This window comes from Leptonychotes weddellii, chromosome 2 (genome assembly GCF_054177405.1).
Source record: "Leptonychotes weddellii isolate Sample4059 chromosome 2, ASM5417740v2, whole genome shotgun sequence".
Classification (NCBI taxonomy): Eukaryota; Metazoa; Chordata; class Mammalia; order Carnivora; family Phocidae; genus Leptonychotes; species Leptonychotes weddellii.
In genome coordinates this window covers 73,140-81,426 of record NC_138370.1, presented here as the reverse complement: position 1 = coordinate 81,426, position 8,287 = coordinate 73,140, and the positions used below count along the sequence as shown (strand labels likewise).

Sequence of the window (8,287 nt, the reverse complement as noted above, 5' to 3'; positions counted from 1 at the left end):
CTTGAAAGGTAGTTTTACCTTTTGAAATTGGAGACATTTTTCCCTATCCAAGTCCTAAAAATGGTGACAGGAAATTCTTAACTCGGTATCTTCCCCAGCGTAGCTGGTCTTCCTGGAAAGATTCATAGCGGTCAGTCGGTCGTGAAGCAGGTGGGATCTCTGTTATTTTTAGATGTAAAAGGATCACGGCCTGAAGTTTTAAAGTTTTTGTCCACCGCATGTATTAAACAAACAAACCAAATGGTCCTACAGGTTACCTGGTTACTGTAACGCAGCAGGCTCAAACCCATGCGGGCACTCGCTCACTCAGGAAATACAGTTTACACAGGCAAATGTAAAAATGTGCTCTGTCTATGTTAAAGCTGTCTCAGGAGAACATGTCAAATAACGAGGAAATAGCTTCATTATACGTTAATATGTCAGCTTTTCATGGTGTTACCTTCAACTAGAGCAACTGAAAAAGAAACTGGTTACCTTTCTGAATGTAAGAAAATAATCCTGTTTCCCCTTATATGTTGCAGATTGGAAATCTGAGGAGTGTGATAAAAAGTGATGCATTGAATATGAAAAACAATGAGTTTCATGTTGCAGCATTTTCAGGAGCATTCGTGCGGGGAATGCCCTGGGCTTGAGTTAGGAAGCCTGCCACGCAGTGAAATGCAATCCAATTCCCCAGACTTTTAAACACAATCTCTGTGAAATGTAAATGATGAGTGAGTCCCAGTCCCTTCTGAGGCAACCTTACAGGTCAGCCCAGACACTATGGTAATGCAAGGCTTGTCAAAGCAAGCTGGACAGTAAAAACAAAGTGCATGGTCAAAAAGATCCCTCCATCCAAATTTGGGGGCTGGGCAACACAGAGCAGAGCTTTACAGAGGAGACCGTGTTTAAAATGGACTCTGAAGGTATCAGGTTGAGTCTCATAAAATTGCCAGTGTTTGAGCATCATGGTCTACAAGAAGACTACAGAGACAGTATGGATTCCACCCCATTTGCAGGGACGCAGAAGGAGGGGTAGGTGGGGAAGCAGGTATGTCTAAGGACGGCTGCTCTTCAACTGCCCTGGGCGTTTGGAGGGGGCACATTCCTGAGAAGGGGCTGGGACCAGGGTCTGATGTCACATTTTGTGCAAAGTGGAGGCACCGAAGCCTTCCTAGTAAGGATGTAGTAAGAAGTCCAGAGCTGGGTTTTATGGAAACCAACCTGAAAACCCAGTGAATTGGAGTGAGGATGGGCATCTGGAAAGCAATCATTCCAGAATTTACTGCAGTAGCCTGGGCTTAGACTGAAATAGGTTCATCTGCAATGTGAATAGGAAGCAGATGGCTGGAGGAGAAGTGGGGAGGGGGTCCATGGTGCTTGGCAGTTGATTAGCTCTGTAATCTAGTGATACAGGAGAAACATAACTCCGATGGTTGGAGTCTAGGCGATTAGTGGAAACTGGGAATAAAGGAGGAGGTGCATTCGGAAGAAAGATCATGGTCTTGGTTTTAGGTAGTCCAGATAAGTTGGTCAAGAGAGAGCTGAGCCAAGTGCAGGATCTGGAGAGTGCCACTCTTGTGAAGAAGGTATTTACTGAACATCTGAATGTGTCCATCACTGGGCAGCCTGCTAAAGACTGAACAGTGGTTCCAACATCATGACTGAGGCACAGGAGCAATAATGGGATCCTGAGAGTCATGGGACAGAATACCATCCCAAAGAGAGAAGACAGGATGAGGGCCCAGGAGGAAGTCCAGTGACAGATTCTGGGGGACAACCGATGTGTACGTGACAGGGGAGGGAAGTGGCAGCCACATCAGGTCAAAGGAGCAGTGGTAAGATGAGTTGGACCCGTGGACCCCAAGGGAGGACAGGCGTGGGCAGGAGCCCTTGCCCACCCTGCAGAGAGATCGAGGAGAATCTGTCAGTGTTGTCGGTTCTGCTGTGACATGTCGTATGACCTTGGAGAGTCCTTATGTCTTCTGGGCCTCGTTGTTTCCTTCATATGTAAAATTACACGACTGTACAAGATGAGTTCTCAGCACTCTTTGCCTAAAATCACTAGATTTCTCTGACCATTGAACACAAGCAATCAAGTTAGGTAGGTATGAGATTGATTTTCCCCCAATTAAATCTGAGGGGCTGGTGCATCTGTGTGTATGGTAAGAGCACTGAACACAAGATCCACCTTCTTAACAAATGTTTCAGTGCGCAGCATTGTGAACCACACTGCCCATCCCTCCAGCTAGTGCATCTCCCATAACCGAAACTCTTCAGCTTCTGAGCAGTGGCATCCCTCTGCCCCTCCCCTAGCCTTGGGCACCCATCTACTCTCTTTCTCTAGGAGATGGACGAATCTCGGTACTTCCTGTAGATGGAATCATGAGGTACTTGTGCTCCTGTGACTGACTTATTTCATTTCCCATAAGGTCCTCCAGATTCATCCATGTTGTCACATGTGGGAGGATTTCGTCTTCTTAAGGCTAAATAATATTCCACTGTACCCAGAGGCTACATTTTCTTATCCAGTCATCTGATGACGGACATTTAGTTTCCATATTTTGGCTACCGTGAATAAAGCTGCAATGATTTTGGGAGTGTAAATCTCTCTTTGAGATCCTGATTTTAATTCTTTTAATTTTTCTGGGATTGCTGGATCATATGACTGTTCTATTTTTAATTTTTTGAGGAACCTACATACTGGTTCTCACAGTGGCCGCATCATTTTGCATCCCCACCAGCAGTGTAAAAGCGACATCTACGATCTCTCTACGTCCTTGCCAACACTTACTATTTTTTGTTTTTTGGATGACAGCCATTTTAAACAGGTGTGAGGTCATATCTTATTGTGCTTTTGATTTGTATTTCCCTGATGATGAGTGATGTTGAGCATTTTTTCATGTGTCTGTTGGCCATTTGTATGTCCTCCATAGAGAAATGTCTATTCAAGACCTTTGCCTGTTTTTAAATTGGGTTATTTCCTTTTCTGCTGTTGAGTTGTAGCAGTTCCTTTCATATTCTGGACATTGACTTCTTAGGCTTATAGATGGCAAACATTTTCTCCTATTCTGTAGACTGCCTTTTCACTCTGTTGATTGTTTACTTTTCTGTGCAGAAACCTTTAGCTTGAAGTAATGACATTTGTCTATTTTTGGTTTTGTTGCTCGAGCTTCTGATGTTATATCCAAGAAATCACTGCCCAGACCAATATCACGAAGATTTCCCCTATGTTTTCTGCTAGGAGTTTTACAGTTTCAGACCTCACATTTGAGTCTTTAATCCACTTTGAGTTTATTTTTGTGTGTGGTGTGAAGTAAAGGTAAAGTTTCATTCTTTTGCACGCGGATATTCACTTTTCCCAGCACCACTTACTGATGAGACTCTCCTTTCCCCATTGGATATTTTTGGCATGCTTGTTGAGGATCAGTTGGCCATATATGCGTGGGTTTATTTCCGGGTTCCCTATTCTATTCCATTGGTTCAAATGTCTGTTTTTATGACAAAACCATACTGTTTTGGAGACTGTAGATTTGTAATATATTTTGAAATCAGGAACTGTGACGCCTTCAGTTTTGTTCTTTCTCAAGTTGCTTTGGCTTTTTAGAATCTTCTTTGGTTCCACATGAGTTTTAAGGATATTTTTACCATTTCTATAAAAAATACCATTGATATTTTGATAGGGATTGCATTGATTCTTAACAATATTAAGTCTCCCAAGCCATGAACATATGATGTATTTTTATTTATGTCTTCTTTAATTTTTTTTTTACCAATATTTTCATAGTAGTCAGTGTACAAGTCTTTTCCCTCCTTGGTTAAGTTTATTCCTAAGTATTTCATTCTTTTTGATGCTTTTGTAAATGGGATTATTTTCTTAAATTCCTTTGCAGATAGTTTGTTACTAGTGTATATGATTTTTAAAATGTTGGCTTTGTGTCCTGCCACTTTACTGAATTTATTAGTTTCAAGTATTTTTTTGTGGCATCTTTAGGATTTTATACATATAAGGTCATGTTATCTGCAGACAGGGGTAATTTTACTTCTTCCTTTCCAATTTGGATGCTTTTATTTCTTTTTTGCCTAATTGCTCTGGCCAGGACTTCCAAAACAATGTGGGATAAAAGTGATGAGAGTGGGCATCCTTGTGTTGTTCCTGGTCTCAGGCGAGAAGCTTTCAGCTCTTCATCATTGAGTATGATGGTGGCTGTGGGCTTGTCATATACGGCCTCTGTTATGTTGAGGTACATTCACCTCTACCCACCCTGTTGAGAGTTTTTGTCATAAATAGATGTTGAATTTTGTCAGATGCTTTCTCTGCTTCTATTGTTATGATCATTGATTTTTATTCTTCATCCTGCTAATGTGGTATATCATGTTGATTGATTCACGTATGTTGAACCATCCTAGGAATAAACCCAACTTGATCATGGTCTATGATCTTTTTTTTTTAAAGATTTTATTTATTTATTTGAGAGAGAGAGAATGAGAGAGAGCGAGTACATGAGAGGGGGGAGGGTCAGAGGGAGAAGCAGACTCCCTGCCCAGCAGGGAGCCCAACGTGGGACTCGATCCAGGGACTCCAGGATCATGACCTGAGCCGAAGGCAGTCGCTTAACCAACTGAGCCACCCAGGCGCCCGGTCTATGATCTTTTTAATGTGCTGTTGAATTCTGTCGGCCAGTAGTATTTTTTTGGGGGGGGGGCTCATTATCACTGCCATTTTTAAATGTCAAGACAGTTTATTTAACTAACTATAGTTGTTTATGAGATAGGATACGTTTTTAAAATGCTTAGAAGCTCAGCTAATTAGCAATTAAAAAGTGGGTCCAAGGGAAAAGCCTTGACACCTGTATTATCAAATCATCATCTAGTTAAGCTGAAAAAGCTGTCTGCTCAAAAGTGGAAAGACAGAGTCTTATAAGTTTGTGTTTTTTTTTAAAGATTTTATTTATTTATCTGACAGATAGAGAGCAAGAGAGGGAACACAAGCAGGGGGAGTGGGAGAGGGAGAAGCAGGCTCCCCGCCGAGCAGGGAGCCCGATGTGGGACTCGATCCCAGGACCCTGGGACCATGATCTGAGCCGAAGGCAGACACTTAACGACTGAGCCACCCAGGCGCCCCTAGACAGAGTCTTATATTCTGGTTGTTTGTCTTGCTTTTTCTTAAGTTGAAGTTTTCCAGAAGGGAAATATTTATTAATATATTTATTAATAGATATATATTTCTAAAAGGAATATTTACTAATATAAAGTATGCATCATTGGAAAACAGCCCTCATTTCATGCTTCCCTCAGAGTACTACCCAATGTCCTTCCTTGTTGAAATGTGTCAATTAATGACTATGATAGACTATAATTTTTTTTTAAGATTTCATTTATTTAAATGAGAGAGACAGCAAGAGAGAGCGAGCACAAGTGGGGTGAGGGTGAAGGAGCAGAGGGAGAGGGAGAAGCAGACTCCCTGCTGAGCAGGGAGCCTGATTTGGGACTCGATCCCAGAATTCCGGGATCATGACCTGAGCCGAAGGCAGACGCTTAACCGACCAAGTGACCCAGGTGCCACCTGCCCCCCCCGCCCCGACCTTTTGGAAGATTTTATTTATTTGAGAGGGAGAGAGATAGATTTTTTAAAAGATTTTATTTATTTATTTGAGAGAGAAAGGGAGTTTCTTCTGTTTTTTAAAACTTGTAAGCAGATGACCTTTTTTTTTTATAATTTATTAACTTTGAAACTACTTTTTTATTGAGGTATAATTGACATGTAACTATATTAGTTTCAGGTGTATAATGTAATGATTTAATATTTTTGTACATTGCAAAGTGATTTCCACAATAAGTCTGGTTCCTAAGTCTAGGGACATCTGTCCCTATACATAGTTATAATCTTTTTCTTATAATGAGAATTTTAAGATCTATGCTCCTAGCAAATTTCAAACATACAATCCAGTATTATTATACCAATGCTGTACATTGCATCCCCATGACTTTATTTTATACCTGGAAATTTGTACCTGTAGACCCTCTTCACCCATTTCACCTACCATTACCCCCCCCGCCGTGTCTGGCAACCACCAATCTGTTCTCTGTAGCTATGAGTTTGGGGTTTTCTCTCTTTTTCTTTTTTTAGATTCCACATATAAATGTGGCCATATGGTATTTGTCTTTCTTTGACTTATTTCACTTAGCATAATGTTCTCAAGGTCCATCAGTGTTGTTGCAAATGGCAAAATTTCCTTCATTTTATGGCTAAATAACATTCCTGTGTGTGTGTAAAGTATTCTCTTTATCCATGCATCCACTGATGGACACTTAGGTTGTTTTCCTATCAAGGCTGTTGTTAATCATGCTGCAGGGAACATGGGGTGAGACTCCTTTTGAGTTGGTGTTTTCATTTTCTTCAGATAAATACCCATAAGTTGAAATTGCTGGGTCATATGGTAGCCCTATTTTAATTTTTGAAGAACCTCCATACTATTTCCCACAGTGGCTGCACCAGTTTAAAATCCCACCAGCAGTGTGCAAAGGTTCCCTTTCCTCCACGTCCTCACCAACACTTAGTTCTTGTCTTTTTGATATTAGTCATTCTCCAGGTGTGAAGTGATATCTTGTCATGGCTTTGATTTATATTTTTCTGGTGATGAGTGATGTTGAGCACCTTTTTTTTTTAATGTACCTGTTGTCCATCTGTATGTCTTCTTTGGAAAATGTCTATTTAGATCCTCTGCCCTTTTAACAAATTTTATCACAGTATCGCTGCTATACAATGTTCTATTAGCTTCAGCTGTACGATTCTGTACACTGTGCAGTGCTCCCATCTGTCACCATAATTGCGTGGTTCCCATCTGTCACCGTACAGCACTATTACATTATAGACTATGTCCTGTGCTCTGCCTGTTTTTAAATCAGATTGTTTGGTTTCTTTGCTAATGGGTTGCATGACTTCTTTATACATTTTGGATATTACCCCATATCAGATACATGATTTAAAAAATATCTTCTCCCATTCAGTAAACTTCCTTCTTATTTTGTGATGGTTTCTCTGCGGTGCTGAAGCTTTTTTATTTTTGCCTTTGTTGCCTTAGCTTTTAGTGTCAAGTCTAGAAATCATCACCAAGACCTCTGTCAAGTAGTTTGGTGCTTATGTTGTCTTCGAGGAGTTTTACAGTTTTAGGTCCTACATTCAGGTAATTTGTCTTCAGGTAATTTTTGTATTTGGTGTAAGATCCAATTCTCCCAGAACCCTTTATTGAAGAGACTGTCCTTTCCCCAGTGCATATTCTAGGCTCCTTTGTTATAAATTACTTGACCTTATATGTGTGGGTTTATTTCTGAGCTATCTACTCTGTTCCATTGATCCACATTTCTGTGTTTATGCCAATATCCTACTTTTTTTTTCAAGTTTGCATTTTTAATAACATAAATTACCAACAAGGTCTTGACCTAGTAATCAAAAATTAAATAAAGCCTCAAAATCTAAAAACAAGAAACAGACTAAATCACACACTAATCTGACCAAACAAACTAATCCTGGAATATTTCCCAAATAAAAAAGTAAGCACAATTATTACATTCCATGTTTCAGAGAAGAGGCATTAAGGATTCATGCCATAAGTTTATTTACAAACATATTGAGTATGTTGAAATCAAGAGTTTGATCCATTTTTCAGAGACTGCACCTCTTAAAATGTTCTTTTCACATCTGTTTGATGGGTTAATTAAAACATCCTTACTTTTTTTTTTTTTAAGATTTTATTTATTTATTTGACAGAGAGAGACACAAGCAGGGGGAGGGGAAAGGGAGAAGCGGGCTTCCTGCGGAACAGGGAGCCCGATGCGGGGCTCGATCCCAGGACCCTGGGACCATGACCTGAGCCAAAGGCAGACTCTTAACAACTGAGCCACCCAGGCGCCCTAAAACATCCTTACTTCTTAAGCAGCTGATGTCTTGCTATAAAAAAAGGTGCAGCAAATCCAGATCCAAAGTACAAAGTCATCATAAGTAGTAATCGCCAGTTGTTTTCCACTGAAAATGGCAAATTCTTCCCTGGGCCCTCCTCATAGTGGCTCCTACGGACCACAGAGCTTGTGAGCCTCCAGATGCTCTGTCCCAACATGGCACCGTTGGAAGTTCTTCAAAAGGGGCAGAGCCCTGAGACCATAGAAATGGCAGCACCTCCAAGTCTCCTCTTCTCACGACCTTGTTCCTTGGTGTGTGTCAATATTATACTGTTTTGATAGCTATAGATTTGTAATACAGTTTGAAATCAGGGACCAGGATGCTGCCATCTTCTTTTTTTTTTTTTTT

At 40.6% G+C, this 8,287-nt stretch overlaps 1 pseudogene; it reads right to left on the bottom strand.

Moving 5' to 3' along the window:
* Positions 1-7,900: 7,900 nt before the first annotated feature.
* LOC145720290 (cytochrome c oxidase subunit 7C, mitochondrial pseudogene) lies at positions 7,901-8,126 on the bottom strand (annotated as a pseudogene).
* Positions 8,127-8,287: the final 161 nt, after the last annotated feature.